Raw genomic sequence first — 10,752 nt, 5'->3', positions numbered from 1 at the left:
GTCCTGAAGATAGAAGAATAGGCCGCAAAAGCTGAGATCATATGATTGATTAGGGAGATGTCACAAGGATAGTTAGCCAATTCACAGCTAAAAGTTAAACACGGGTTAACAACAGCCCAGGAGAGAACAATTGGGCAATTCATTAATTCTGTTTACATCCCCTCCCACCCTCCACCTTCTTGGCTAACGTAGGTTCTGCTTTGCTTAGAGGCAATTTTTGGAACTAGACAGGATCTTGGAACTCACGGCTCATTCTCCTCACTTGGCGTGTGAGCAAACAGGTTAAGCATTAACAGGTGACTTGGCCAACACCACACAACTAGTTAGTAGCAGAGCTAGGATTAGAACCACTCTCTCCCTCTTCAGAGCCAATTATTCTTCCCATTTGTCTCCAGAACAGCCATCAATTTCTTCCCGTTCTGTGCATGACACACCATCTGTCAAGAGGTGGAGTCTCTTTTCCCTCCCTTGACCTCATTTATGACTTTGTTTGACCAATATCTATTGGTCGCAGTAGAAGCGACATTCTGGGACTTTCAGGCTGAGGCCCTAAGAGGTCTGGCAACTTCTCCTTCCCCCTCTGGAGAGCTAGCCTCCAGGCCTTAAAGAAACTTGGGCTAGATTTCTGAGTGATGAGACATAGCACGTGGACAGAAAGAGAGGCCACATGGAAGAGCAGCAGACATGTGAGGGAAGCCTTTGTGGACCTTCCAGGCCAGCCCAGCCACAAGCTGAACACAGCTGAATGAATGACCCCCACCAAATCACGTGGAGCAGAACTACTCAGCCAAACTCTACCCCAGTTCCTCACCCAGAGAATCATGAGAAGTAGACAACTGAAAGACCACTATAGCCTCTGCCTTGTTCTATTAAATTGATTATCAGAATTAAGAAATTAGGACATGAGACTGTGGTTAGGTTTCAGAAATCCTAGTAAGGAACCCAGTCAACCAACACGTCCATGCACGTTAACACTTTAAGACAAGGTGGATTTCTCCTTTAAATTAGCTTGAACGCTAAAACTGTAATTTTTAGTTTGAGTTTTAAACTGGGTATATTAACTTAGTATTTAACTGTAACAAAGTTTCTCCAAATCCCAGTGTTCTAGTTATCTAATGCTGGCATTTCAGACCACCAAAAAACAGTGGCTCAAGACAACACTACTTATTTTGCTCACTACTCTGCAGTTGGGGCAGGGCTCCATGAGGGCATCAGGTAGGGTCGGCTTGAAGGCTGGCTGTCTCGTGTCTAGAGGTTGGTGGTGGAAAGAAGACTCAAACAGATGGAGGCTAGAACAGCTGGGCTCCTCGGGGATTACTATGTCTATGGAGCCTCCCACGTGGTCTTTCCAGCATGGTGGCTTCACACTGGCTGGCACTGTTCAGTTGGCTCAGGGATCCTAAGACACAGTCCCAAGAAAGAGATCCCAGCAGAAGCTGATCATATTTCTTGACTTAGCTTTGGAAGTCAGATGGCATTCCTTCTGCCCTGCTATTGGCCCACCCATAGCCTAGGAAACGGGACCTAGGCTCCGCCTCTTGATGGAGGAGTGCCAACAACATACTGTTAGAGGAGCATTGGGAGGGGATAGCTTGGTGCTGCCATATTTGGAAAACGCAGTCCAGCCTCACCCAGCTTCCAAACTCTGCATCTGATTTTCATACTAGGGATAAAATCCTGATCAAAAAGCTAATTCCAAGAGCTTTGATTTAAACAAAAAGTTACTAGGGCCGGCGCCATGGCCCAGTGGTTAAGCTGGCACACTCCGTGTCGGTAGCCTGGGGTTTTGCTGGATGGGATCCTGGGCACGGACATGGTACCGCTCGTCAGGCCACTCTGAGGTGGTGTCCCACATGCCACAACTAGAAGACCCACAACTAGAACACACAACTATGTACCGGGGGGATTTGGGGAGAAAAAGCAGGGAAAAAAAAGTTACTGCTAATTGCGACACTGGAAAGTGAATTCATTTTCCTTATAGATGACTTGGTTTGGGGTCTATAGTTGATCTCCCTCTTGCCCAGGGATTTGGATATGAACTGGGGAGAGGGGAATATGAATAATCTACTGTTAATGCTGTTTGTAAACCTCTCTCTCCTAAAAAAAATAGATTCACTGCTTAAAATTGAAACAAGTAGGGTATTCATAGCAAGGTTGAGACATTATGCATTTAATCTGGGTCTGGCAAGCACATATTTTAAAGAAAATTAGTTCTGTATGCTCTGTAACAAGTTTTGGATGAATACTAATAACTGACGTTTCTGCATGCACGCACACACACCACACTCATTCAGTATCTTTTATTCCTAAAAGATTTCCAGCTTCTCAGCCTGGTTTACGTGGTATCTTTTTTTTCAAATGTGGCAGTGCCACACGAAAGGTATGTGGTACCTTTCTACCTGTTGCCTAGCAACACCCAAATGCTCAGGACAGGAAGTAGAGTGTGCAGTATCTCACTGTAATTCTGGTAGGGATCATGTTATGCCTAAGACTTAATTAACCAAATTGAAGTTTCTGTATGAATGGCAAAACTAACATTTCTTTTATCACAAAAACGTGCCCTGTTTTTTATACCACCCGGAGAAGAGCTGCTATACATCTATGGCATTTTGCAGACATTTTGTGAGGCAGCCTCTTAAAATCGTTACAAGTAAAAATAATCTTCCAATAAAAATTATCCATATATTCCTTGAAGATTATAATACCTATATTAAATACTTCTCTATCTGTGGTCTGACTTCTAAGCCTAGTTTTTCCAGCTTATTTTCCTAAACTATGTTTTCATCCTAATCCGAAGATACGATTTTATGAATCTTTTAATGTTGGCTTTCCAGACTGTCCCTGTAGATTCTGCTTTGAAGTTTACCAAATAGCTGTATTACCGAAAACTTGGTATGTATCAAATGTTGGCATTTAAGTTGTCTTCTCAACAATGAGAATTCAGAGATTTGATAGATTTTGCTAGTCAACTAACTCCTAAAATTTCATGCCTGTAAATTGAATGTATCACTAACAGAATCCATCAGTGAACAAAGAAGTCTTTTATAACGCGGATTATCACCCTTTAATCTTTTATTGGGAACTTTTCACTTTCCTAGTTTGTCTCTTTTAAAGCTGAGCATCCAAGGATATTTTTGCAGGAAGCGTAACAATAGAATGAGGGATGAAATTGTTGCTAGCAAAAACATTTTAACATTTCAATTCATTTTTAAAAGGATGAATTTGTTTTAAAAACTGTTTGTTAGGAAACAGAAAATTGGGTCACATGCCAAAGAAGGGTAAAGAGTGTTGCAAGGAGGTAACTTTCACCTAGTAAAAGAAATAAAGTTGCTAAGAAGAAATCACAGAGTGCATCTTTGTCAGAAGCTGACGACATGCATTACTTTTCAAGTAGCTTGAAAAAGGAGCCCTGTCATAAAAAGCCACTGGATCAACACATCTGGCCAAATAAGGCAAGGGCCAGCCAGCACCCTGCGGTTCCCATCCTCTGCGTATGCCCCTTTTGCAAAGCCACAGTAACCGAGGAGGCTGAGTTCTGAAAGTAGCTACACACTCACAGAAATTCTCAGACAAGTAATTTTCATTTAGAAATGAGAAAGTTACTGAAATTCATACAATTTATTTTCATCACCAGCCCCCACTCACCCAAAAAAGTGAAAAATGCTTTGAACCTGCCCTGTTAATGTTCAGCTCAAGATGAACTTTAGGCCATCAGCTCTGTGACTATATAGAATATCTGACAGTGACAGATCTTCAGGAGTTCTCTTAACCCCACAGAGTGGTTCAACGGGTGTTTCAGGTTCCCTGTGTGTTTGCTCCACCCTAGAGAAAGATCGCCATGAACTCACCTGATGGCCCTTTCCAGGCCTGGCATTAGGACTGCAATTGAAACTCGGTTTAAAACATACAGAATCACTTGTCATTTCACCTAATCTCTCTGAGCACTATTTTCCTCTTTGGTAAAATGCAGATAATCCCACATGTCCTACTTTTTTGCAAGAGTGTTGTGAGGAAAAAGAAAGTCAGACAGTAAGCAACATGAATTGAACATTTCCCATGACCTAGACTCTCTAAGTGCATCATTTGCATTGTTCCACCAGATCCTTGTATTCTCTTTATGAGATGGGTACAGAGAGCAAACTGAGGCTCAGAGAAGTTCAATGCCTTGCCCAAGCCATATCTGGGATGTGGCAGAGGCAAGATGTGAACTGACTCCTAAATAGTAAGCTATTCCACTTCCAATATAAGAAATATGAAACAAGTTTTACATGGTAAAATGATAGGTTAACATCAGATATCACTATTATTAAAACATCTAGCTGTGAACTTTCATTTAAAAATTATATTTTATATATATATGTATATCTCTCCATACACCATTTTTTAAAGTCTCCATTTTTGTCAACTTGGGAGACATGATGTTTTTATTCAGAGGATTTTTTTAAAAGCAGTAGTATATGATCAGTGTGGAAAATACAAAAAATTCTAAACTAAAGAAAAAGTGCAATGGCAAGTGACACACAGAAGCATGTTGGATAAGCAGCCATCCCCATTTCCCAAAAAAGAAGTAAGCCCATATAGCACTTCTCTCGGAGGAAGAATAGAGCATTTTAGTACCAGCACATGGTTAGAATGCTGGCATTTGTTAAGTGAGGGTCAGGATGACATACTGACCATAGCAAGTTGTCGTAAGTTTTCAGCCATAATGAGAGAAAAAGAATCAGGAGATTAGCTGGCTAAGCACCAAAAGGCTGGAGGAGGTGATTTGGCAGATATCTTGAGACTCTAGATTTGCTAATATCCCAGAAGAAACATTCATTTCCAGAAAATCCAGATCTAGAAGAAAGATCCCAGTAGTATAATAGTTTGTATAGGGTGGATTAGAATGTGTTTATTTGTAAAGAATGACCTGAGTATTGATTCAGGCAAATGTACATTCTGGGACCAGAGCAAAGGATCAGAGAAAGCCTAGAATTCAGAGTTGTACCTTGGACTTTCGAGGGACATTTCAGGCAGAAATGTGAGTAGAAAGCAGGAGACTGGACTCTGAACATAAGGGGTTCTATTTCAAAGGAAGATGTTATTACTAGAAATGAGCAGTCAGGAATATCAGTTACTGTGCTTTTAGTTAATTGCTAGAAGGAAGAAATCTAAGACAGAAAGCAGAAGATCCCAGAGGGCTGGAAAGACTTCCAGGGAGCCTGCTGAGAACGTATTCAGAGGAAAGAATCTCACAGAGACGTCAAAGGTATCTGCCCCATCTCCATTCCTATCAAACACAGAGGCCCTTTTTTGTCTCTCCCTGTGCTATCCTGAATTCCCTTTGAATGTCACCTCCTCTCACACTGAGAGGGACTACATTTTCATATTGTTATTCTGGTCAGTTGTCCCCTTAAAGACCTTTCCCCAGATTCGAGGCCTGCAACGAACCCCCTGAAACCACTACTTTCTTGTTCAGGCCTAATCCTAACCATCCTCTGTACCACCTCCCCTCCCTCTATGGCATCTTCAGCCACTAAGTTCAGGAAAGGGAAAATCCCAGGAAAAAATGATTGGGGTGGGGAACACATACACACAAACACCCCACATCCTCCATGGCCCCAATGAAAAGCAAGTTTCCCAAGATTACGTACAAAGTTCTTGAATCCATGAATACGTGAACAATCTAATTCTTGGATTCCTGGCCATTTATAGGCAACATATGGAAGCAGAGAAAAGAACTGACATTAATCTCTTTCAGGAAAACTTTTCTGAGCTGCTAGTTCACATAGTCTTCCTCTTTCTGAAATTCTGTGACCTGAATCGTCTCAGACACTTAATATAGACTTAACTATTGCATATAAGGGAGCATAAACTTTTTTTTTTAAAGATTTTATTTTTTTTCCTTTTTCTCCCCAAAGCCCCCCAGTACATAGTTGTGTATTCTTCATTGTGGGTCCTTCTAGTTGTGGCATGTGGGATGCTGCCTCAGCGTGGTTTGATGAGCAGTGCCATGTCCGCATCCAGGATTCGAACCAACGAAACAGTGGGCCGCCTGCAGCAGAGCGCGTGAACTTAACCACTCGGCCACCGGGCCAGCCCCAGGGAGCATAAACTTTGTCACTCAGATGAAATAATTTGCTTAAAGGATAGGAACCAAGTCTCATCCCCTTAAGCATAAAACGTGCTTAATAAATCCGTTAATTGAAAAAAAGCACAAACCCTAAAATGTCTGAAGTCTCAGGAAAGGAAGTTTTAAATTAATGTAATTGTATTCTGTTATACACCAATCAAACAGTAGTTTGACCTTATCCCCAGTCCTATCTTCCTTTAAAAAAAAGCCTTTTCAATTTTCATTTCTCACATGCGATTTTAATGAAGAACCACTGAAAAGGAATCAAACGGGGAGATTCATGTTGCTCAGGCAACAAAATCTGCAAACAATGAAAGCCACACTAGGCATTGAAGGTTATAAAAAGAAATACAAGGGACTAGCCTGGTGGCACAGCAGTTAAGTTCCCACGTTCTCCTTCAGCAGCCCGGGGTTCGCCAGTTCGAATCCCGGGTGCAAACATGGCACTGCCTGGCAAGCCATGCTATGATAGGCGTCCCACATATAAAGTAGAGGAAGATGGGCACAGATGTTAGCTCAGGGCCAGTCTTCCTCAGCAAAAAAGAGGAGGATTGGCAGCAGATGTTAGCTCAGGGCTGATCTTCCTCAAAAAAAGAAAAAAAAATAGTATAAAAAAATAAAAGAAATACAAGCTGTCACCCTTGCCTTCATAATGCTTTACCAGAAAATATTCACTCTTATCCAATGTTTCATTCATTCTTTGCTTCGTACTATCAACTTTACAGCTCCTTTCTCCTTCCCCTTTATTCCAGTAATTTCTTCATTCATCAATGGTAACTGTTCACTTCATATCAACTGTATAGTTACTGTATCATTATCCCGGGTCACCTTCTATAGGGTGTTTTGCCGTTGTATAGGTAAGCCCAACAAAGTGCTATTTGTAGAGTATAGAAGAACATCCAATTAGACATACCATTTAAATCATCCAGCCTCCTAATCCCCAATTTGATTTGCCTATTTTATTATTGTCAGAAAAAAATTCACACATTCGTCAATTATTTCACACAAGAAAGTAATTCAGTGCTCATATTCAAGAAACTTTTTTAAAAGAAATTTGGATATTTTCTCAGTAATGTGTATTGTTTCCTCTTTTAGATTATGAAAAATATAGAGCTATACATTTCCTGAACAAGTTTCAAGTTAATTTTGACTCCATGTATTTATGTTTACACGTGTTGCTGTTTATGGGCAAAAACTGCTCAGTGTAGTCACTGAGATTTTTCTCAAGTGATCCTATTGTGTTTCCGATGAAGAGACTGGACTTGCATTTTTGATGTGTTCATCTTAATTTCAGGATCAATATTCTGAAGAAGAAAGATATTCTGGTACAAACTTAAAAAGTAACTTTGATTTCTTTTTTTATTTCCATTTTGGATGTAAAATCCAGCAGACTAAATTTTACCCTACATCTGATAGTAATGAAACTGCTTTCTCTTTTTTCCAGCATACTATGTAATTCTTTCCCCATTGTCAAATAGTCATTGTATTGTTATAAATAGCCATGTCTATATAAAGTCAATGTATATTTTGAAAATAATTCAATAAACTCTGTAAAACACTGGTGTTGACATCTTCCCCAGGAAGCGTCAGAGAGCTGACTTAGGTTTGGGCCATTTATGGTGACAACCTAGCAAAATAATCAGGAAAAAAAAAGCATTCCAAGTTCCTGTTCTATTGATTTCGTTTACAGGATGCCAGCTGGCTTCAGCATTTCCCTGTTTATACGAATACTAATTTCAGGCTTTTTGAATGGATCTTATTTGATTAAGGAAAATCAGGAACAGAACATGAGAAAGTTGTCCAGTGTCAAATGCAGCCTATAGGCCTCAAGCTTACCACTGACTCATGAAATTCTGGTGTCTGGGGGATATCTATTTGATCTCTTATTCTCAGCAATATAATCTTCCAGATTAAATTGCACCAGAAATAATCTGTGTACACCCCAGAGTAAATAATCAAACAGACATATCTATGCTCCTCCCTGTTTTTCACTCTCACACATGACATTTCATGTGATTATCTAAAACCTGCAGTCCTGAAATTTCCACTAAAATCCTGCAAGTATTATATAACCAGCCCGCTGTTGTTTCCAGTTTAAAAATATTCTTTAAAAATGACAAAACCAGCCTGAGGGCTTCTAATGTAGATCTAAAACACTTTCTTCCAACTCTTTGCCCAGTTGATCCATCTTTTGCTTTAAAATACATTATTTATAATCAAAAAACATTTCTGGTCTGAGTATACGGAGGTTCCCTGGGATTGAGGGAATTTCACTTGAAATAGATTTTTCTTTTTCACAAGATTTCAGCTTTTGCAGAATTAGCTCTGATGTGAATAATATTTTCACATAATTGCAAACACACTTTTCATTCTGTATAACTTTCTAAAGATGTTGCTCAAGGAAGCAACTAATGCAAGCTTTATTAACAGGAAAAACCATATTTAAAATAAAAAATTAAACACTTGCAGTTACCTAAAAAGAGCCTAAGTACAGAGACAGCATAGGAACATTTTTAATAGTTGAAACATGTAAAAATAGGCATATTTTTAAAAAGTTCAGAAGTTAATCCAAATAGATATGAGATAAAAATGGCAGTGCAGAAATATGGACAATTCGATACTTGATATTGAGATAATTGGGTAGCATTTTAGGGGAAAAGTTCATATCTTACACCAGGACAAATTTTAAATGAATAAAAAATGTGGAGACAAACAATGAAAACTACTCAAGCCTTAGAAGAAAAACAGGATACTCTCTTAATGATGTCGGAGTATAGTTGTCCTTTCCAAATATAAGTTAAATCCAAAAGCCATAAAAGAAAATATTGATAAATTCAACTAAATAAAAATAAAACTGTGGCAAAAGCCACCACAAACAAGTCAAAAAATAAATGATAAAGTGAGATAAAAATATTTGCAACTCATATTACTAATGAAGATCTTATCTTAATATAAAGGAGCTTCTTCAAATTGAGAAAAAGACTAACAGTCTAATAGAAAATCTTAAAAGAGATAAACAATGAAAAAAATGAGATGCCATTTTTCTCTGATCATTCACAAAAAAAAACCCTAAAAGAGTGATAACAACAAGCAGAAAATAAACGTTATCATATATTGCTGGTGGGAGTGTGAATTAGTACAAGCTTTATGGCAGAGTATTTTGGCAATATCTACTAAAATTATTAGTGATTATTTCCTTTGACTGGCAATTCTGCCTCTGTGGATACACTTGTGAAATGACGGTGCACAAATCGTTCATTGAAGAATTGGTCATTCAAACAACCCAAATATCTAGCCATAGGAGACTGGTTAAGTAAATTATGGCACATTCATGCAGTGGAATACTATACCACAGTAAAAAAAAAAAGTGAAAAGATTTGCATCCTGATACAAAAATATCTCCAGGAAATAACGTTCAGGGAAAAAAAGTGGAGGCACAACAGTGTGTGTAGTACTTTACCTTTTGTGTAGAAAGAGACAAGCCTATATGGAGATTTGCTGGTCTGTGCTGAAGAACCTGTGTATACACACACAGTAATAATGAATTCAAGTGTGTGGTTGTCTGTGTGTGGTCTAGGATGTTGGGAACTAGGCAGATGAGGAACAGGATTGGGAGAGAGACATTTTAATTTTTGGATTCCTTGATTTTTTTTCAGTAATGTACATTACCTACTCAAAAATTAAATGGACATTAATATTTTAACCTAATCTAAGCCAACTAGATGATTACCTTTACTTTATTTCTGATTATCTAGCTCTCTGATGACACGTTTTCTAAAATTGCATGTTGTGCTGGAAATTTAAAATTAATTAGGTTTCGTCGAAATCCATTATTGAAAGAGTAAATTGCAAAGAATATTTTAATCACATACTTGACTTTTCTTAGTCAATTTAGGCTTGCTTTGTACAACTCTGTCCTTATGTTTCAGCTTCAAATATAATCACTTCATTTTGCTTAGAAATATGTGAGAATGTTCACTGATCAAGGAGCCTAACCTTGTTACTGAAGAATTTTAATCAATTTGAAGCTTTTATAAGAATATAAGCATGTTAAAGTTTTTTTTATGTTAAACTTTACATTTTTTATCACGTGCATGAAGTTTGACTGAAGAAGTTAATTGGCCATCTGTATTTCTTATCCATTTTTTCTCCTTCTAAAGTGGAATATAATATCTTACTTTTATCCCGAGGTTAAAAATCATTGCTTCAAGTGCTAAAATGTCTTCAGCACATGCAAGGATATTTGCCTGCCTATCTAAGATTCTCACCAAACTACGCCATAGTTCTCTTAGAGATCTTTTGGCTCCTTACCTTTAAACATAAGAACTCTTCTTTTTTTCAAATTTGACACAAGTAAGATTTTACCCCAGTTCATTCCAAACACAAGTTAAACTTCAAGAACTCCCTTAAAACACAGCTTGCTTCTCCATCCGCCTCCAGTTATCTGCCCTCAACCCACTCTGTAGGTATCTTTTGAAATACTTCCCACAATTATTAAATAATTAATTGTATAATTTGTTGTTTCGTGTTCATCTCCCTGAGAGAATGCAAGGAAATGAACCAAATCTCTCCTATTCCACAGGGTATTCCCCAAGCCCCCCAAAAGTATAACAATGTGCCTTGTACATAGTAGATTCTCA

This window comes from Equus quagga, chromosome 1 (genome assembly GCF_021613505.1).
Source record: "Equus quagga isolate Etosha38 chromosome 1, UCLA_HA_Equagga_1.0, whole genome shotgun sequence".
NCBI classification, from domain to species: Eukaryota; Metazoa; Chordata; class Mammalia; order Perissodactyla; family Equidae; genus Equus; species Equus quagga.
Note: the sequence above shows the minus strand (reverse complement) of the source record.